This window comes from Pangasianodon hypophthalmus, chromosome 27 (genome assembly GCF_027358585.1).
Source record: "Pangasianodon hypophthalmus isolate fPanHyp1 chromosome 27, fPanHyp1.pri, whole genome shotgun sequence".
Lineage (NCBI taxonomy): Eukaryota > Metazoa > Chordata > Actinopteri > Siluriformes > Pangasiidae > Pangasianodon > Pangasianodon hypophthalmus.
In genome coordinates, this window is record NC_069736.1 from 11,731,462 (window position 1) to 11,754,733 (window position 23,272).

A 23,272-nucleotide genomic window follows, 5' to 3' on the forward strand; every position below is an offset into this window, starting at 1 on the left:
TGTTGCTGGTATGTACCTTGCATTTCCAGTGCTATATCCAAAAGTATGTGGACACCTGACCACCCCAAATGTGCCCTTTACAAAACCATGGGCATAATCAGGTTATAACAGTTTACACTCTTCTGGGCATTCCACTAGATTTTGGAATCTGGCTGTGGGGATTTGCGCTCATTCAGCCAAAAGAGCATTAGTGAGATTGGGCACTGGTGTCAATTGAGAAGGCCTGGTGTGCAGTCAGCATTCCAATTCATCCCAAAAGTGTTCTTGGGGTTGAGGTCAGGGCTCAGTCCACTCGAGTTATTTCACACTAAACTTGGCAAACCATGTCTTAATGGAACTCGCTTTGTGCACAGGGGCATTGTAGTGATGAAACAGGTTCAAGTTCAATTTATTTATATAACACATATAAAAACAGCCACACGACTGACCAAAGTGTTGTATAGAGGTTCAGAAAAAGAGTAAAGAAATCATTTGGGCCCTTTAGCTCCAGTGAAGGGAAATCTTAATGCTGCAGCATACAAAGACATTCTATACAAGTGTGAGCTTACAACTTTGTGGCAACAGTTTGGGGAAGACCCACATATGGGTGTTCTGGTCAGGTGTCCACATAATTTTTGCCATATAGTATATATACAGTGGCCCGAACAAGTTTGGACACTTAAGCCACACTTACAAATGTATGAATTTCACTGCATTAGTAAACAATGTCAAACCAAGTAGCATTTATTTTAAGGAAAGGTACCACAAGCACACTTTCTAACCAAAATGTTTGCCACATTTTTTATGTTTAAAAAATTACAAATATAATAAATATACTGTTTAATATTAGACAAAAATTATTTGGACACTGAATAGTGGCTTCTTTACAGATCAGTTACAGTGTTTTAGTGTTTAGTTTGTTTATCCTTTGTTTCACAGAACTTGTTGGCATCATCTGGGCATGGAATGTAACATTTTTTCCGTTTCTGTCACATTTTCCTCCAAGTTTCAACCAAAGAAGTTTAAGTTCATCCACATGAGAGCATCAACATTCTGCTAATTTCTTCTCCATTGCATCCCACATATGCTGTATAGGGTTTAGGTCAGGGCTCTGGGAGGGCCAATCTAAGACTCATTTTCTTTTTGGCAAAGTGTTCTTTCAAAAGGTGGCTGGTATGATTTGGATCATTATCCTGCTGAAAAAACCCTTTTGTCTCTATGCATCCAAATGCCTTCTTAGTTCATATTGCAATTAGTGAACACAAGCTCACAACACTGCTGCAGGAAAAACAGCCCTAGCCACCTCTATGCTTTATCGTATGCTTAGTGCAGTTTGGTTGCAATTATTCACTTGGCTTTTTTCACACATTCAAACACTCAGACAACAGATCCATCCAAGTTATATTTGGATTCATCTGAAAATAGTACTCCAGAATCTTTTTCTGTGCATTTTCTTTTGGAAATTTCACAATTGCTTTCTTATTCTTGAGGCTGCATTACTCTGCTCGTCACCATGCTCGCTTATCCAGTCTCAAATAGCTCGTGCACCAAGTTGTATCATGTATCTCTCATTGATTTCTAAACCAATCCTTTCTGCTGTTTCTTATCCGTTTTTTTCTGGATTTCACTTACAATTATATTTGTACGTTGTCTGTTTTCATTCACACACACTTTGAACATTTTTACAATACATCGAACTGTGGAGGAAGGAAGATTTAGTTTTTTGCTGATCTCATCGAAGCATGTGAGATTTATAAACAATATGGCTGCCACACACCAACCAATTCTAAGGAGGCAGAGCTGGTTTACTCAAATAGCTGTGATATCATGATTTGAACCAAACGTGATAGATATGTTCAATACAAAGTTCTGAGGACATCAAGGTTGAGGTGTGGTCATCAATAGGGGTTGGAGTTAACTCCTAATAGTGGTTTCTCAGGAACCAAAAGTCCAATTGGGCTGAAATTTGGTCTGGTACATTTAACTGAATTTTTAATAATACTGAACTACTTCAAAAACATCAGTTTTAGCAGGCATTTCACACAGCTAGTATTGAGCGATTGTCACAAAACTTGATAAGTATGTTTATGGTATCTTTATTATTCTATGTATCTTGGCAAGAGCTGGCCACTGGGGTCGCTAGTTGTGAGGATTGCTTGGACCCTGCAGATTGCCGCTTGCAGCTATACCTTGTTTACACAAACATCCCCAACATGTACCGGGTGGAGCCCCGCCCCCACCTCGGCTACTCAGACCACATGTCTGTTATGCTAATCCCAGCATACAGACCTCTTGTCAGACACTCCAAACTAGTTCTGAAGCAGGTGAAATTCTGGCCAGCAGGAGCCATCTCTGCTCTTCAGGACTGTTTTGAGAGGCAAAGCAAGCACACGCACAGAGAAACCACAGCCACTTTAAGTCCAGCGGAGACACATGGCGCATGTGGCAGGGCATCAAGACCATCACCAACTACAGGACAACATCACCTGCCTGTTACAGTGATGCCTCCCTTCTAGATGCGCTGAACATCATCTACGCTTGGTTCGAGGCACAGAATGGTGTGATGAAGAGGAAAACCACCCCTCCTCCCAACAACCAGGTATCTAACCACAGCTGATATATGGAAAACTCTACACAGAATTATCCCATGGAAGGCTACTGGACCAGACAGCATTCCTCGCTCCTCACTGGTCCCCCTGCAATTCGCGTATAGCCCCAAATGCTCAAAGATGATGCCATCACCACCACCCTTCACCTGGCCCTCACCCACCTGGACAAAAAAGACACATATGTTCACAGACTTCAGTTCAGCATTCAACACAATCATTCCTCAGCACCTGATTGGAAAGCTGAACCTGCTGGGCCTGAACACCTACCTCTGCAACTGGATCCTGGACTTCCTGTCTGGGAGACCTCAGTCAGTCCGGATCAGGAACAGCATCTCCAAGACCATCACACTGAGCACTGGGGCTCCCCAGGGCTATGTGCTCAGTCCACTGCTGTTCAATCTGCTGACTCACAACTGTGTAGCAATGCATACTTTGAATCACATCATCAAGTTCGCTGATGACACAACCATGGTGGGTCTCATCAGCAAGAATGATGAGTCAGCATACAGAGAGGAGTTGCAGCAGCTAATGGACTGGTGCGGAGCCAACAACCTGTCTCTGAATGTAGACAAAACAAGAGACTAGAGACGGTTGTTGACTTCAGGAAAGCAAGGAGTGACCACTCTCTGCTGAACATCAGCGGCTTCTCTGTGGAGATTGTCAAGAGAACCAAGAAAGCCCAGCAGCATCTCTCCTTTCTGTGAGGACAAGACATCTTCCACCCCCCATCCTCACCGCTGCATCCACAAAACCACCAGCATTTTGGATGACCCCACGCACCCCTCACACAAAGTCTTCACCCTCCTGCCTCCTTGAGGAGTCATCAGACTCCTCAATATTCGGAGACTGGACTGACAACACACACACACACACACACACCCAAGATGGCAGCGTGGCAGTAGCATGCAGCAGCCACTCCGGATCCAAAATGGTGCTCCAAGGAATACATGACATCAGTGACCAGCTATACCAGCAAGTGCACTGATGACGTCACTGTCTCCAAGATCATCACCACACGCTCCAACTAGAAGCCGTGGACCACTGCAGATTTGTGTGCGCTACTGAGGACCCAACACAGGCGGCCCTAAGAATAGTGAGGGCCAAACTGTCCCGGGCCATCAGAGAGGAAAAGTGCGCACACACACACAGAGAATCCACAGCCACTTCAAGGCCAGCGGAGACACGCGGCGCATGTGGCAGGGCATCCAGGCCATCACCAACTACAGGACAACATCACCTGCCTGTGACAGTGATGCCTCCCTCCCAGATGCTCTGATAGTGAGGACAGCTGAGAAGATCATTGGGGTCTCTCTTCCCTCCATCACAGACATTTACACCACACGCTGCATCCGCAAAGCCACCAGCATTGTGGATGACCCCACACACCCCTCATACAAATTCTTCACTCTCCTGCCGTCTGGCAAATGGTACCCATGCATTAAGGCCCTCACGACCAGACTGTGCAACAGTTTCTTCCCCCATGCCATCAGACTCCTCAATACTCAGAAACTGGACTGAAAGAACACGCACACACGTACACATCCTCTTTGCAATTTTTTTTGCACATCCCTGCATTACATTATGCTGCTACAAATATTTATTATACTGTACATAGGCTGCTACTTCTTACGTTTACACCTGCAACAACTTATATTGTACTCTTTTCGTACTATTGTCACTGGATTCACTTTCTAATAGAACTGTGTACTGATCGGCGCTGCACTGGGACTTACTGTGCCCATTGTCTCTCTCAGTAGTCACTGTACTGTCTTGTGCTGTTTGCACTTGTGCACTTTATGTATAAATTTATGTAGTCCTTTGTAGTTCTGTGTTGTTCTGTGTTTGTCTTATGTAGCAGCTTGGCCCTGGAGGAACGTTGTTTTGTTTCACTATGTACTAACTGGCTGTATATGGTTGAAATGACAATAAACTCCACTTGACTTGACTTCACACACACATACACACACACACTCAACTGAACAGCATCCCACTATCTTTGCACATCTCTGTATTTACTACCTGCATTTTTGCTGCTACTGTATGTATATAATTTTTTGTCACTACTATACTCTCTGCCTGGCTGCTACCCCAATAACTGCTATGCCCATATATAGTATAAGCTTCTCTGCTGAATATTATGTCATAGTATGTTATGTTTACATTTACGGCAATTTATTATATTGTTACTCTTTTGCACTACTGTTATATCTGAATCACTTTCATACTAGAACTGTGTACTCGTCAGCACTGCACTGTCTCTTACTGTGCCTATTGTCGTGTTTTGGTAGTACTGTCTTGTGCTGTTTGCACATGTATGCATGTGCACTTTATGTAGAAATTTGTAGTCTCTTCTATTTCTGTGTTGTTTTATGTAACACCATGGTCCTGGAGGAACACTGTTTCATTTCACTGTGTATTAACTAGCTGTATATGGTTGAAATGACAATAAAACCACTTTATTTGACTTGACTATATTTAGGGGTCCAAGCATTGAAGGTGCTGGTACCTTATTGTAAATGTTAGAATTTTTCTTTCTTTTTCTTCTCCTCCTTATTAGTGGGCCAATCATGTAGTGCTTGGAACCCTTTTGTTTTCTTAGGATTTTTAGGGGGCCAAGCATGTATGGTTTGGAACCTTATTGTTTTTAACTGGATGTTAGGATTTTTTTTCTTCTTCTTCTTCTGCACTAAAACTGTTCACGGAGACCAAACCGTAGGTCCTAGACATACGAAACTTGGTCAGTATGCAGTATTCCATCCTGATACTCAGACAAGAGGCATTTTACCTTTTGGTTCAAATTTCAAGTCCTACAACGATAATTCTTTTTGCTACTTATTCCTTGGGTTCTCCCAAATAATACATAAATCAAAAAGAACCATTTCACTCTGCTCACTTAGATTTTTAGCTAATTTTCATAATATGCAAAATCTACTTTTGAGAACTTCTAGGATTTTTCTAGGATTTTTGTCTGATCTTTGCAATTTTGGTGTCAAGCTACTCATCATAGTGTGACCCTCAATAATTTTCAAAAACATGTTGACATTTATAAACAATATGGCCACCACATCTGGATATCTTGAAATCGTGCAGTATCTTTGATTAGTCATAAAGGGGCCACGGTGGTTTAGTGTTAGCATGTTTGCCTCTCACCTCCATGGTTGGGGGTTTGATTCCCCCTTCCACCCTGTGCGCCTGGAGTTCTCCACCGTGCTTCAGGGATTTCCTCCCCTAATCCAAAGACATGCTTTGTAGGCTGATTGGCATAAATTGTCCGTAGTGTGTGAATTGTGCAATTGTGTCCTGAATTGTGCAGTTGTGCCCTTTGATGGGTTAGCACCCCGTCCAGGGTGTCCCGTGCTCTGAGTCCCCTGGAATAGGCTCCAGGCGACCATGTATACGATAAATGGTACAAAAATGAATGGATGTATGGAAGGCCGATCAGATGAAAGGCTGTTCATCTGATCAGCATAAAATATGAAATCAAGCAAGTAGAGGGTTTGCTGACAAAAACAATTTTGATTGACCAAACTGTTTGGCCAATACAGGTCAATGAATTTTAGGCCACTGCATGAGGCATGTGCATGAGGCACTGTATGCACTCAAAGAGTTGTATCCTCTGAATGCAAAGTCAAATTTCTATGAACTTTACAAAACTTAGTCAGTAGGACACTCTCTGGCCCTCAAATTTCATAACAATATAGACCATAGGGGGTGCTATAACTGAAATATGAAAAATATGCATCTCCTGAACCAGGACAAAATTTACTCTGATTTTCATTGGACCAAATTGAAAACTTTGTTTCAAGTTATTTTTCTAATTAATACATTTGGGGAAGAAATATAAAGTACACTATATATTTAATGTAGATTTTAAAGTAATTTACTGGCAACCTGGGATAGAACTGAGCTGAAGGGTCTTGCTCAAGGACCCAATCAAGGCAGCTTGGTGGTGCTGGGATTTGAACACATAACCTTCTTCTCTGTGACTCAAACCTTAACCACTAAACCACCACAACTAGAACAACTGGCTTGTATTGATTCAATCCAATCTTCTATTAATTCAGTGTTAGAAGTAGTTGAATCAATGCAAGCTAGTTCCAGTGTTGGTGTGGTGTAGTTGTCATGGCTCAGTGGTTAAGGCTTTGTGTCACAGATCAGGAGGTTGCAGGTCCCAGCACCGCAAGACCCTTAACTTTCAGAGCAGTTGTATTCTACATCAGCCAAATGATAAAGTGTACTGGTTACGTCTTATTTTATATAACATTAAAATATTACATAATATTACTTTACTATAAATATATTTTGTTGTTTACTTGTTGTTTACTATAAATTTTACAGTACTTTACTGGCAACTCAGGTTGTGGGTGTGCAGACATACCAGAAAAAGCAAGAGATGGGTGTCTATGTTTGTTTTCAGCTGAGATAATCATGTGTTTTAAAGAGACCAATCAGAGTGCACCATTCACGCACACCAAACTCAGCGGTACTGTGAGAGGAGTAATAGACTTGCGCATGGTTAAAGAACAAATGAGTGCTGAGCTTATTTAGTTCGTTACGTTTATTTAGCAGTTGGTTAGTTTGCTTACCTTCAGTCAGGTGCATAGTGCCTGCAAACGTATGTACGACTGTTCTATTTTGGTTTTTGTTTGACATTAATTAAGCCGAGTGCATAATATGGTAATGTGAGGGTGTGAGTGTTTTCGAATCCTTGGCCAGGAATTTCTTTCCTGCATTTAAACTATAACTTTTTTCTGTTTTCAGCAATTTTATGCTATTGTTTTCTTTTGTTGTATTTTTCACTTTACTTTTCTGCAGTATTTTCATTTTCTCAAAGGACGCTGTTGTGTTTTTGGTCGAAAGTCAGCAAGTGGAGGCCATCCACGTCAGATCTGTCTAAAATAACCTCAAGAAATCTTCAAATAAACTACATTTAACATTCAACATAGCAAACATTCAGCTTGTTCAGTTTGTTGAGTGCAGGATGTTTGATCATTATTCCTTCGTCATTAGTAATAGCTTTATCTGTGATAAGTGCATATTAGTTAGCTCTCTGATGGAGGAGATTGCAGTATTAGAGGTGCGCATCTAGACACTAGAGAGGGTTAATGATAGTGAGAACAGTGTAGTTTCTGTAGGGGAAAGTCTGGATGCCTTTGGCGAAGTTAGCAGTCACCGAACTCCTGCATTAAAGCGGGGCAAATGGGTGACAACTCGAATAACTGCAAAGCCAAAGCTAATGCTAAGGCTCGTCCACGGGAACACCACTCCTCTCCGCATCACATGTCTAACTCCACTCTCTCCGCAGTGAAGCACCCACTGAGAAGCTCTGGTTATAGGAGACTACTGTCTTAATTCTTAATACTGTCTTGTGGCATGTGGCTGTTGTAGTCCAAGGTGTCCATGTTTGTAGGCGGAGGTGCATTGTGGGAAGTGGAGTTCAGTGCAGATTCTGGCATGGACATGACAGTCTTAGGTAAGCATGGGATTTCAAACGTATTTTTTCACATAGAAGCTAATGATATACGCCTTTATCAGTCAGAGGTTACTAAGAGTAACGTGGTAGAGGTGTGTAAATTAGCGAAGGTGATGGCTGATGCAGGAGTATGCTCCGGCCCCATCCCAATTCAGCGTGGCAATGTAGCTTACAGCAGGTTATGGTTGCTGAACTGTCCAGGTGGTACTCTGAAAACAATGTGGACTTTATAGATAATTGGAGTAGTTTTGAGGGCAAGGCTGGCCTGTAAGAGTAAGATCTTATCCATCCCACTCAGGAAGGTGCTGCTTTCATTTCTTGCAGCATAGCTCATAGTCTTAGAACAAGCCTAGTTAATCAGTGACAAGGCCAGAGAGCAGACAAGCAGGCTAAACTGACTATCTGCTAGCTGCACTGAGTCATCATTCAGGTTCCACCATATTGAGACTGTGTCTGTTCCGCAAACTAAATTAAAATGTAGAAATGCTCAGAGTTTGGTTTAGTAACCTAATTAACATAAAATTAGATAATACTGACTGCACAGCCAGCACCTTTGATCTGAAATTAGGTCTGTTAAATATTAGATCTCTTACATCTACAGCACTTATTGTTAATGAAATTATTACTGATCAGAAGTTTAATGTACTGTGTTTAACAGATACATGGATTAAACCAAATGAGTATGTAGCATTAAATGAAGCTAGACCTCCCACATACAGTTATATAAATCAGCCTTGTCTAACTGACAAAGGAGGAGGTGTCGCAGTTATTTATAATGATAATCTAGGCATCACACAAAAACCTGGACAAATTCATTTGATAAATTCAACACATTTGAAGTTTGTTAAACTAATATAACATACATATAGCCACAAAAAAATAAGTCTACAAAGCATTAATTGGTGGAGACTTTATATTATTCATTTTGATAACCTGGAAGATCCTCTGAGAACACCATTGTAGATTCAGTAGGGGTTAATCAGAATGTAATAAGATCCACTCATAATAGTCATCACACACTTGATCTAATACTAGCATTCTGATTAAATATAGAGAATATATTCATATTTCCACCTTCTGAAGCTATCTTGGATCATTACCTCATCTCATTTAAAGTGTGTCTTAGTCATAATATATGCACCTTGCCACGCTACTATGTCAAACGTACATTAACATCAGATACTTCACATAATTTTATCAATAATCTCCCAGAGTTAGCAACTTTGACTGAATCACCATCTGACCCCACAGAACTGGATCAGGCAACTGAATTCTTAGAGTCTTAAAAGAAAAATAATTAGAGAGAAAAAACTAGCACCCCAGTACAACGATAACACAAGCACCTAAAACAGACCACTCAAAAATTAGAATGGAAATGGAGTCAAACTAAATTGGTAATATTCCAAAGAGCATGGAAGGAGAGCGTCCTGAGCTATGAAGTGAAAAAAAAATTCAGACTATTAATTTAAAAACAGACAATTTGAGGGCTTTCAGAGCAGAGCTTTCTCATACAAAGCCCCACAGTTATGGAACAGCTTTCCACTTAGTGTAGGAACTCAGATACAGTCTCTCAGTGTCTAAGTCTAGGCTGAAAACATATTTGTTTAGTCAAGCCTTTTGTTAATAGTTTTTCTTAGGTAAAGGAGCAGATCTGGAGGGCACACAGGCATAGAGTGTTTTGGTGAACTGGGATGTTTGGATGCTGTCATTCGCTGCTGCTAAGGATAGCCCTACATGGACAACATAAAGATCAGTGAGATGACTGTGGATGGTACCACACTGAAACCATAAAGATGGTTGTGGATGTTCTTACCTGAATAGCATTAGCACTGCAGTTGCTATGAACAGTTTTGCAGTCAAGTCTCCATCACTGAAGATGAACTTCAAAAAAAAAAAAATTGACTTCAAGTTAAAACTATAATGAATTTAGGAATAACCCTGATGCTCATATTCATAAGAGCTCATAAGCTCATAAATTCCTGGTTACACAAATAGCACTTTTTGACTATATAGTATACAGTTGTAGAAGGGAAATTATTTACAATCACATTATGGAATATCACCCAGATGAGGATGGATTCCTCTCAAGGTTTGTTCCTCATGTCATCTCAGGGAGTTTTTCCCTTGCCACCACTGCCTTTGTCTTGCTCATTAGGGATAAATTTATAAACGTAAAATTTATATCCAGAATTTATATATTACTGTAAAGGTGCTTGGTGACTATATCCATTGCTAAAAGCACTATAAAAAATAAAATTTAATTGAATATAAACTCACCATCCACTTTAATAGGAACACCTGTACACCTGCTCATCTGCTCATTTATTAAGTTATCCAATCAGTCAGTGTGGCAGCAGCACAATGCATAAAAGGTCAATATACAGATCAAGAGCTTCAGTTAATGTTCACATCAAACATCAGAATGGGGAAAAATATGATCTTTAACTATGGCATGGTTGTTGGTGGCAGATGGGCTGGATTGAGTATTTCAGAAACTGCTGATCTCCTGGCATTTTCTCACACAACAGTCTCTAGACTTTACACATAATGATGTGAAAAAAAAAACACCCTGTAAGAGGAGGGTTATGTTATTAAACCTTTTGTTTGAACCCACCCATTTGTTCAAGTGATCAAAAATATTGGAACATGTAACTGACAGGTTTTTCTTGTTGCTCAGGAGTGCCCTGTTAGATTGATGTTTAAACAATTAATAGCTCTAAATGTCTACACTTGGTTTGAGCCCTGAGTTAAAACTGTGAAGCCTTGTTGTTAAAGAGGATAAACCAACATGAAGACCAGAGAGCTGTCTTTGGGAGAAAAGCAAGCCATCTGGAAGCTGAGAAAAGAGAGAAAACCTATCAGAGCCATTCCAGGAGCAATGGGCATAGCCAATACAACAAAAGAAAAATGCAACAGCTTGTTAATGACAGTGGGTCGCCATATTGATGTAGTCACTGCAAGGAATGAATATGCAACCAAATATTAAGTGTTTGACTTCAAGACTATCTGTTCCAATACTTTTGCTCATCTAAAAATTGAGTGGTCTGGCACATGTTCTAAGTCGTTTAACACATCTAGATGTAAATATCAGGAAATGAAAGCTGAAATTCTGATCTATCATGTCATATTCATCTTTTGATCTTAAACCCAAATGTCTTCAGTCTATAACAAAATCAAAAGAATTGGCCTTGCTGTTCCAATACTTTCAGTGGAGACTGTATGTATTTATGCTGGTCTGAGCTTCAAACCATGGTGCTAAGGTCGCTGAAAAGCAAAAAAACAAAACAAAAAAAACAAAACAAAAAGAATACAGAGCACCTTCTTGAGTGCTCTGTATATATACAGAGCCATATACACACACACATATATATATATATATATATATATATATATATATATATATAGACACACATATATATGTGTTGCTCATTGATTATACCTTGGCATTTAACACCATCATTCCTGCCAATATCATCAAAAATCTCAAAGATCTGGGTCTTAACAAAACCATGTGCAAATGGATAATGGAGTTCCTAGTGGGCAGACACCAAGCAGTGAGAATCAGCAACTAAACCTCCTCCACACTGACTCTGAACAGAGGTGACCTACACACATGACTGTGTTGCCAAACAGAGCTCCAACATTAGTTTCAAGTTTGCTGATGACACAACCATCCTGGGCCTCATCACAAATGGATATGAGACACCCTACAGAGAGGAGATTAGGAGTGTCAATGGTGCCATGACGATGACCTCCCTCTTAACCTCAGAAAAATTGAGGAAATGATAGTGGACTACAGGAAGTCCCAGAAAGGAGTACACCCACCCTTACACTTCAGTGGAACTGCTGTGAAAAGAATCAAGAACTCCACACAGAGACAATCATAAGGTCTGCCTGCCAGAAGCTCTGTTTCCTGTGGAAGCTGAAGTTTGGACTGAACCCAAAAACCTGCACCAGCTTCTACCGCCATACAATAGAGAGCATCCTGACTGGGTGCATCACTGTATAGTATAGCAGTTGCTCCACACAAAACTGCAGGGCTCTCTAGAGAGTGGTGAGAACAGCAGAACTCATCACGGGCAACAAACTCCAAGCCATAAAGGACATCTACCAGTCACAATACTTGAGGAAAGCACAAAAAAAATCACTTCAGACCTCAGTCTTCCAGCATACAGGTTATTCTCTGAATTGCCATCTGGCAAATGTTTTTGGAGCACCCAGTCATGAACAATGATTAAAGAGCAGGTTACAACCTTTATTTAACCTTATTTCTGTCTGTTTGTGCTTTCAGTGACTCCTCCCGTGAGCGAGTGAGAGACAGAATGCAAGACTGCTTGGCAGAGCTTGCGACATACACACAAACACACACACGCCAAGAAGCATGAACTTGAACATGTCGGAGCAAAATCTACGAGTGTTTTCTATTGAGTTTTGAAAGTGCGCTATAAATAATAAATGTCCAGAACTCAATTAAGATTTCGCCTGTATATATCTCAGAGAGAGATTTTCCTCTGACTTCTCTTATCAACAAGGCATTCATTCAGTGATGTTTGTCTTTTTATAGCGTGGTAACAGGAAGTGGGAAGTGAAAGCGAAGACATGATCCAAAATTCAGAGGAGTGTACCCTCTGGTGGTCTGGAGGGGAAATGTCTGGGTTAGATGTTACAGAATCCTCTCCATGAGTAGGGGGAGGGCTCCCAAACCCAAATTCTTCCTGTGGTGGGGTCTTCCCTCTGAGTCTAGGTGCTGGGCATCCTCGAAGAAGCTGTCAATCACATTAAAAATTATGGTCTTATTAACAGAGGAGATCGCTGATGAAATCCACAATTGTGTGTGAATAGGGTCACTGAGCAATGGGGAGTGGTTCCAGGAGACTGGAACAACTGACGTGAGGTTCTAGACTGGGCGCACACTGAGCAGGATTTTACATATTATTCAACATTTCATTTAAGATCTTTACACCAAAAGGTATTCTGCACAAGATGCCTGGGTGTCTGGAGTTAATGGAGATGTATACCCACAGCATGACTTCCTCATGAGATGCAGTACATATACCTTAAACAGCGGACATTTTAGTGGTGTGGGGTCCTTTTGCTGAGCTCGCTGGATGTCTCCCATGATTTCCCAGCGTACTGGTGCTGCAAAACAGGATTCTGGAATGACAGTTTCTGGGTTAGGTCTAGTTTTGGGGCCTTCAAAGATTTGGGACAGCACATCAGCACCATTCTTTGATCCAGGAAGGTATGTGAGTGTAAAATTGAAATGGGTGAAAAAGATGGCCAACGTAGGTTGTCGAGGTTTATCCATAATGTGGACTTTTGAGACTTTTATGGTCAGTTAGAATGATAGCCGGATATTTTCTGCCCTCAAGCCAGTGCCCCCGTTCCTCAAATGCTGCAGAAGGGTGTCAGAGGTGCAGCCACAGTGCTGAAGCCTCTAATGAAGCATCTGTAAAAGTTGGCGAGAAATCATTGCAGGTCTTTGGTTGTTTCAGGTTGGGGGCCACAAAGTGACTGCATCCACCTTTCCCCAATCCATCTTCACTCCGTGCTCATTCAGGACATACTCTAGGAGCTTGACTGAAGGATTAAGAAAGGATTAATCTATTCTTTCTAATTTAACCTATAGCAGATTGTCCAGGAGTTTTCTTAAGATAGCTCGTACCTGCAGGACATGTTCTGCCCCCCGATTCTGAGTTGATCAAGATGTCATTTATGTAAATTATCACGCAGGAATTCAGAAATTCACGAAGGATTCTGTTGATGAATGCCTGAAATGTCGAGGGAACAATAACCAGGCCTGATCCTTGTAGTGGAGAGAATTGGTATTGAACACAGTCTTCCATTCATCCCTTTCTCTGATGCAGATTAAGTTACATGCACTTCGAAGATCAGAGGTCAAGTTGGTGAAAATTTTTATTTTTAGGAGAGATGTTAGTTTTTAGATACTATGTGTTTGATAGATGATGGTACTTGACTGTTATTTATTCATTTAGATTAGAGTGGGACGATTTGGGTAAAAATATCCAATAGCAATTTTTCTAAGCAATATTGCAATTGCGATTAGAATTGCGATTATTTTCTATTTAATTAAATTCCAGGCCTGTATTAGTGGTTTACATATCTAAAAGATATAATTACATAATGACATGCAGTCGCTACTAGAACCACTGTTGAAGCCATATTGTTGAACATTAAAAGTAGTGTCATGATCAATCAATGAACATACTAGAGAGCAGAGAGTGCAGCAGCAACTGCAGCATTCATTTATCAGTTATTACCAGGAGAACTTGCATTTCTGGAGTGGTTCTTTTGAGAGATATTAACTTTTTAATATTTTATAATTGTTTGAATAAGCTTAGTTGGAGAGCTACCAGAATCCCCACTGAAAGCCATGCCCTCTCTCAGCCAAGCCAAGCAAAATCTCCAATGTACTTATTACTGAAATGTTTTTTTTTTTGGCCAAACTGTCATGAAGAGGGTGTTAACACAACAGAGTGGTTGTAAAGCAGCCAAAAGAAGAAAAGAACTCTGATTGTTGAGTCTCATTTGATCTCAAGCTCTATTATTAAGTCTGTGTTGTGTGTAGCAATCTGCCAGTAGTGATTACAAAACTGTTATTAAGAAAGTTTGTTAATAATGTAAATAAAGTGCACAGTGTATAGAAAGTTTGCTCAATGAATTTCTTTGCAGCTCAGGGCGAATGAAAAAATAAAAGTAAATAAATTGGAATTTAATGGGGTCTTTACACGACAGCCAGTTGTGAATTAGCCTTTAGTATTAAAGGAAACCTTCATTTGACATTGTGTAAACTTGTACCATGTCTTTAGCTACGTACTTCTAGTGTCTGTCATCTCGCAATGTCTTGCTAAGTTAGCACCAGTGCTCAACATGTTTGCACAGTACCTTTTTTTGAAGAACACATTTGTTTTTTTAATGAAACCAAAATACTCCGACAGAGGCACTGTTTCTTTTGGGTACAAACATGCCCACTTAACCTTGGTGCTCACTCATTTGCTCAGGTGAAACACTCATTTTTTGCTAATGTTTGCAGGCAATGCATACATTAGCAATGTGCCTGTGTGCATTTGACAGAGGATGGTGCATTGAAAAATCTTTCCCCCTCCTAGCAAAGTACCACTGAGGGCTTTGACAGTCAAGGTTCCTATGAGAGCAAGAGCAATGCTTTGTGAGTGCAAGTGGCCACGTTACTCATGTGAAGACCAGGATGTGGGGCAGTCTGTGCTTGCTGTTCCCCCTTACAGACTGGGAGGCTATTTGCTAGAGCTGTTGATCGTGGTTTCTCAAGAGTTGGCTGGGGGGACATCACCCACTTCTGCTGGACCCTCGGTGTGAGCAGCATCAGCAGATTGCTATGATCAATGCGCAGCTAGTACAACTCCCCAGCACGCAGGCACCTATGCAGGCAACAATGGCACCCTCTCACTCTGCTCCGTCACTCATCGCATGACCCGAAAAATAGCCTGGTGACCCTGCTCACCAATAAGGCACTCACCAGGGCTACTGTCATCTGGATCCAAGGAAGAGAGTTCACCAACTCCTATGAGCACTTCCTAGAGCTCTTTTTGCAAGTTTTTGACCATTCTCCCAAGGGAAAGGAAATGGAAGAGCAACTCCTCACACTCAGACAAGGTAAACAGAGCACCGCCGAGTTCGCGTTAACATTCTGCACCCTAGCCACTGGCAGCGGCTGGAACAAGCTAGTGCTCAAAGTGGCGTATCATCAAGGTTTGAACCAAAATATTTTTACAGAACTGGCATGCCACGATGACCAAGCAACCTGTCTATCTGTCACCTGCTAAAAAACTGGAGGGGTAAACAACAGCTAACTTCCGTGATGGAAATCCCAGTGTCTGAAACCATGCAATTCAGACAAGACAGCTGTGGATGTCAACAGCCCTCAGCACTTAGTAGCACTGTGCCCAGTCTGCCCCAAGTCTGCCAAACACCTCAGTGACCAGACCAGCCCTCTCGCTCCAACATGGCGAGTGCCCCATAGGTTATCACTCAACAAAATTTTGCTACACCTGTACAAGTGGTACACCCGACTGATTTCCAGAGCAGCTGGCTTCATAGACCCCTCTCTCATCAGGAAACTGAACCTGCCAACCCAGCCACTCCGCAATCCCCTGCTTGTCCAAGCCCTTGATGGAGGACCCATCAATGGGTGGTCCATAACCCTTTGTACTACATCTCTCCTTCTCAGCGTCAGTGGCCTCCATCAGGAACAAATCTCCCTCCACATCACAGTCACCAAGAAAGTGACCGTGGAAGCACAGTCATGACCCACAGAGCTCCTGGTCTGAGAAAGAAATCCTCCACTGGTCCCCACATTGCTTCGACGACTGCCTGCAGGCCCCTATACTCCTTGTGGCATCAACTTCAGGTGTGAGTCCTGAAGCCAACTCTAACAAGGAAATACCTCCAGAGTATCAGGACCTCAATGAAGTCTTTAGCAAGACCGAGGCAAGTAGCCTCTCCCCTCATCAACCATATGACTGTGCCATTGAGCTCATGGCCAGTGCTATGCCTCCCTGTAATCATATTTATCCTCTCTCAGCCAAGAAAACCCAAGGATGATTCCATCACGGAGGCCCTGGAACAAGGATATATTTGTCCTTCCACCTCATCAGCATCAGCACGCATTTACTTCATGGAAGAGAAAGGAGGAGGGCTCATATGGGCTATCTTGCACTCCGGCAGTGTTCCAGTGCCTCATCGAAAATTCGTCATCGCTTATATCTGACATTCTCATCAACTCCCCATCCAAAGAAGATCACATGACTCATGTCAGAAGGTTTCTTGCTCGGCTCCTGCAAAACTAGCTAACCAGTAAAAGGGGAGAAATGCAAATTCCATGTAACCATAATCTCATTTCTCAGCTATGTCATTAATCAAGAGGGTGTTCTCATGGACCAGGATAAGGTGACTGCTGTCACCAATTGGCCGATCCCCACCACAGTGAAGGAACTACAGAGGTTCCTGGGGTTCGCTAACTTCTACTGCCAATTCATCAGAGGGTTCGGTTCCATTGCCACGCCCCTCACAGCCTTGAATAAGAAAAGGCCCAAGAAACTACAGTGGAATTCCTCAGCTGCCCGAGCATTCCAACACCTCAAAGAAGCTTTCACATTGGCTCCTATATTGAAACACACAGATCCCTCCAAGCCCTTTATCATGGAAGTGGAGGCTTCAGAAACTGGCAGGGAGCAGTGCTGTCATAAAGGTTTGGAGAGAAACCTAAGCTTCACCCAGTGGCATTCTTTTCCAAGACGTTGTCCCCAGCTGAACGTAACTACGACAGTAGCAACCAAGAACTCCTAGCAGTCAAACTAGCCTTGGAGGAGTAGCATCACTGGCTGGAGGGAGCCCAACATTAGAGAACATTACCCACTAGTAAACCCCTTCCACTGCCAATACCACAGCAAAAATGGTCTCACATTGCTATAGACTTTATCACAGATTTACCTCCTTCCCAAGGTAACACTATCATCATGGTGGTTATCCACTGGTTCTCCAATTCCCTCCACCTAATTCCCCTTCCCAGTCTCCCCTCAGACTTCGAAACTGCAGAACTTATATTCACCCACGTATTCAGACACTACAAGATTACCGAAGTCATCGTGCATGACTGGGGAGCTCAATTCACATCTCAGGTATGGAGCAGTTTTATGGAGAAACTGGGTGTGTGTCAGCCAAACATCTGGGTACCATCCACTGAACGGTCAGGTCGAGAGGGCAAATCAAGAATGCTTTTTGTGAGCATACTGTGCTGACAACCAAGAGGACTGGGCCTGGTTCCTGCTGTGTGCAGAACTCATTACGTCATTCAGTCACACATCTATCACCGTTCCAGTGTGTGCTAGGTCACCAACCTCCCTTGTTCCCTTGGAGTACCAACCCCTCCGACACTCCTACCATTGATGACTGGTTCTGGAGGAGTGAGCAAGTGTGGGAGGCACCTAGAACAAGCAACCCAGAGGAATAAAGAATTTGCAGACAGACGTCGAAATGCCACGCCACAGGATGAAGCCAGACATAGAGATAGATATGGTTGTCCACACAAAAGATATCAACATCACACATGGATGAAGAAAACTCACCCACCACTACATCGGCCCTTTCGAAATTCTACAACGCATCAACACATACTAGCTTGACCTGCCACATCACTGCTGCCTTGCACCCACATTCAATGTCTCAAAGCTTAAGCCAGTCACTCCAGGACCCCTACTCAATAACAACCCCCCTCCACACCTCCAGCTCCTCTAGATATTGCTTCCCATTCCTAGTAACACAGAACGGCCTACAATCATGGCCACCAACTACAACTCCTAGGACTCAGTGCATCCTACAAATATGGCCAAAGAAGACTACAGCACTCAACAACCATCACAAACTCTCTCATGTTCACTTTCACCATCATTCTGATTGTACACACCCAGCCTCCATTACACTAATCACAGCCATAACATATAAGGACTCACCTTCCTGAAGTATACACTTAATGTCTTGTATGTGCAATACCAAGCTTTATTGTTCTGCTCTAGTGTTCATGGTTACAATTACGATTCTGGCTATGTCTTTGTCTTTTGCCCAGTTAACTGTTTGCACATCGCCTGACTTCTGCCTGTATTCTGACTTTGATTCTGTCTTGAATCCTCATGTTTTGGATTTGTTTGCCTGTTTTAAAATCCAAATCTTGGTGAAAAACAGGGCTAGGTCAAAATACCAGGAATCAAAGATCTCAGCAAAATCAGAGGACAAGGCAAAGGGCAGAAACAAGTATAAACAAGGCAAGGTCATCCACAGAATAGCAGTCCAGGCTACAAATGGCTCAAAACTATAACAATTGCCAAGTAAAATGTAAGGCTTTCCAATGTCTGAAAATTCCATGCATGATACCAGGAAGTGGGAAGTGGAAGCAAAGAAGTGATTAAAAATTCAGGGAAGGGTGTCACTGGCTGCTGCAGAGCATCCTTAAATCTATAGGACTACATGTATACTATTAAAACCACACAGACAGTGTCATATCAGGAAGACCCAATAGACAAAGCCATATTATGCATGATCAGGAAGTTGGTGGTTCAACCGCAACGCTACCAAGCTGCCACTGTTGGGCCCTTGAGCAAGGCCCTTAATCTTCTCTGCTCCAGGGGTGATGTATCATGGCTGACCCTGTGCTCTGGCCCCAGCTTCCTAACAAGCTGGAATATGCGAAGAATAGAATTTCACTGTACTGTAATGTATATGTGACAAAATAAAGGCTGTTTCTTCTTCTTCTTCTGATGGAGCACAATTGTATCTATTTGATCTGTAATATCTCCCCTTGTGGTCTCCCAAAGCTATTGTACCAGGCAATATTACACAGTAGTATAATAGACTACAATGTGAAACAGCTACCCAGTCAGCATGTCCACAAAGGCCCCAAAGGGGCTTGAAACTGGGGCCCAGCTCAAGCGCAGCTGTGCCCCACCATCTTTTGTCCGTAGTTTCCATGGTGGCACCACATGCGGGTGCCCATGTGGACTATTGCTGGGGCCCAGACGGGCCACTTGTAGGGCCTATTTAGGCAAACAGGGTAGCCCCCACATGGGCTTAAGTGGGTTAATTATGGAACAGCAACACTGGTACATGAAGGGTCCTGCATGGACTACTTTATTTTATTGTAGCTGTTTTTAACTAGAAAAACATTACCCAAAATAAAGGATCCATAATACGACTGATTTTTTTTATTTAAAAATTAACAACAAAGATCAAGATCAACAACAACGTTAAAGTTATCAATAATACACAAATGTCTACACACTGACACCAATATCTATACAGCAACTGTTAAGAATTTTAACTCTAAGTGTTATTCAATTACAAAGTCCCTGTAAAGACTCTCTTTACTCATACTCTACACATTTTCATAAATCTAACAAAGATGTTATTTTTATATTTAGCAATAATATTAATAACAATAATGTAATTGTTTAAAAAAACAGAACTTGTATACGGCTCAGGCTCTCTGGAACAGGAGGTGGTGGTGCCTCTGAAGTGTTCTTGTCTCTTTCCCACTCAGATCCTGATACAATTCTTGGTCTGAAACACTCAAATACAAAACACAAATGCTCATCTAAGTTTACAACTGAATAAAGTGGTACATTCCACAGAAATCCTTAAAATTGATTAACTGAGGGATGAGCAAATGTGAAAACATCCAACAAGTAATATCTTTGTTATCCACTTTGGAGAAAAAAAACCCCAGATTCACTAAAATATGAAATACTCCTGCACCACAACTAGATTAGGACTCTTACACCAAGTGATCACTTTATTAATATTATTATTATTTGTGTAGTTTATAGCTGTTGCTAATACATTTTACAATTGCAGTCAATAGTAGTAACCACTATTGTACTGGTTTGCTTTATGTAAATATGAAATCAATATCTATCCAATTTAAAAGGTATTTCTGGCATTTTAAACAAATGTTTATCTTTTTAGCTTATCTTATTGCAGATAAATTGCAATAGTTTACTGATGATTCCTATAACTGGTTAAACTGTTTGGCAGTACCACTAACTCAGAGGTAATGAAATTTCCTACCACCATTTTTTGCTCGTTCTCCTTCTGCGTGTGGCTCAGTCTGGAGATGAGAGGTGACATGTCCCTTCGGTAGCTTCATTCTGGCATATACGTATGTTTCTCTGAGGAAAAGAAAACATCCATTAATATGGAAAAATCTTACTACCACATTCTTTGTATCTGGTGAACTGAATACATTAGCTGGCTTCAGTGGCATAATTTCTAATGAAACTCAAATTACATTGTCTTTATTAAGATAAAATGCAGAGTAAAAAAATAATTTTAAACACAAATTTTAGTGTCTTGCATACATAAAAGATATTAAATATACAGTACTGTGCAAAAGTCTTAGGCACCCTATTTTTTTTAGTACAAACTTTGTTATAGATTTTTATTTTATGACGTCTACATTATTGATTCAGTACAAAAACATTTTAGATTTCCAAACATTAGTTTTCCAGCACAAAATTAAATGTTACAGAAAAATGTTTGTATGTCAGTAAAGAAAGCAGCATATTACATAAGAGACCACTTTTCAGACAAAAAAACATAATGAAGGCTGCTGGGTTTTGCTGCAAAAATAAGAGTGACAGTCAAATTCTCCAGAAGAACTGTGGCTGGTTCTGCAAGATGCTCAGTAAATCTTACAGCTACTTTCCTTATAAAACTGCACAAACTGTACCCGATATATATATATATATATATATATATATATATATATATATATATATATATATATATATATATATATATATATATATATATATATATATATATATATAAATAAATATATAAAATATATATATATAATTTTTTAAAGCGAAGGATCGTCACACCAAATATTAACTTTGTTTTATTTATTACTGTTTACTGCTCTTTATAGTATTTTTTTCTAATGTAGAAACACACAGTCTCAACTTGAACCTTGAACTTGAACGGGACGGAAACCAAAAGCTAGTGACGGCCCCTTTTCGGTTGGGTTAGGTTTTTGGTTGAATTTTTGAAAGTGCTCTGAAGAATAAACATGAGCACAAAGCTTTGTGAAAGGTCGCCTCTCTCCCGACTCCTCTTTCCCTCCCACACATGCCAGGGTTCTACAAGATGAAATGTAAATTTAATTCAGGCTGTGCTAAATTGAAATAATCTGTTCAGTAGTATGTTAGCTAGAAAGTGAACATATATTAGCAAGAAATGAGTGTAAAAGTCCACAGGAAGATGTAAACCTTGAGCTGTATGCCAAGTATAATGTATTAAATTTTATGCAAAAAGTGTTATCTATTCTCTGTGTATTGGCTTAGTTCATTATTGGTAGATATAATCTTAAAACTAACTGCTAGTTAGCTGCTAGCTAGCTGTCTTACACTTAAACTGTATAACTTAACTGCACCTTTTTAAAATATTTCACTGTTATTAAACTACAGAATGTAACTGTACATAAACATAAAAACATTACATACCTTATTAATGCATAGTAGTGTTCCAGTTGGTCTCCAGTCATGAACCGCTGTTGCTCCTCCACTCAAATGGAGCTGAGGCATGATTTCTTCATCTGAGTCATATTAGAAACAGTTGTCCTGTCTCATTTGTTAACTGGATTATTGCTCAAAGCACTATGAGCTGACAACAAAATGAAGTACAGCAGTATAACAGTTGCTCTCTGTATAATAGCTAAACCCTTAATGTCTTCAAATTGCACCCCAATGTGAATCTTGGGTAGGGTGCACATGGCACATATTCAATGTTGTAACTTAAATTATAGGAAAAATATCACCATAGGGAAAGTCATTATAGTATATGACATATCCACCATTAAATTCTGAAATATTTGCACCCTTTAATAAGATGGGCAGTTTTTTAGCGAAGTGACGGTGCAGCAGACAACCATTTCAAGAGTGATGCATAATTGAGGACTGTATGGGATGGTGGCTAGAAAGACACCAGTGATCCTGACTCATTCTGCTCTCTGGACCTGCCTGACCCATCCTAATGCCCTACTTCTGCTTGGAGTTTTTTATCACCTGAAAATCACTCGATGATGCTAAGAATGGCCCCAGATTGACAGCCTAAAGTTCAAAATGAGATTACTGTGGACGGTACCACATAGAAACCATAAAGATGGCTGTGGATGCTCTTCCTTGGATAGTCTGAAACTGAAATTGCTACGAACAGTCTTGCACTCAAGTCTCAATCACTGAACAGTTGATCACTTCAGCACAATAGACTTGAAGATAAAACTATAATGAATTTAGAAATTACTCATACTCATAAGTACCTCATCCGTTCCTGTTTACACAATTGCACATTTGACTATATAGTATACAGTTATGGAAGGGAAGTTATTTATATTCGCAAAATCCAGTGTCACCCAGGTGAGGATGGGTTCCCTTTCAAGTCTAGTTCCTGTCAAGGTTTCTTCCTCATGTCATCTCAGGGAATTTTTTCCTTGCCATCACCACTGGCTTAATCATTAAGGATAAATTTATAAATTTGAAATTTACATCCAAATTTCTGAAAGGCTGCTTTGTGACAATGTTCATTTTTAAAAGCACTATATAAATAAAACTGAATGTGTGTGGTGCAAACCCTACACACCATACATCAATTAACACCATCCCTA

At 40.8% G+C, this 23,272-nt stretch overlaps 1 protein-coding gene across 5 annotated transcripts in view; it reads right to left on the reverse strand.

Moving 5' to 3' along the window:
• The window catches only part of map1b (microtubule-associated protein 1B), an 83,885-nt gene that overhangs the window by 57,966 nt on the left and 2,647 nt on the right, over positions 1-23,272 (reverse strand). Inside the window, exons 2-4 of one of the 5 annotated variants that reach the window (XR_008301131.1) lie at positions 22,113-22,204; positions 20,677-20,777; positions 18,602-20,177 (exon numbers count right to left, since the gene is read on the reverse strand). The exons of the other annotated variants lie outside the window; for them this stretch is intronic. The gene's annotated coding sequence lies outside the window, so the exon portion shown is untranslated. Of the gene's footprint in view, positions 1-18,601; positions 20,178-20,676; positions 20,778-22,112; positions 22,205-23,272 lie in introns of those variants that run through there. 5 annotated transcript variants of the gene reach the window in all.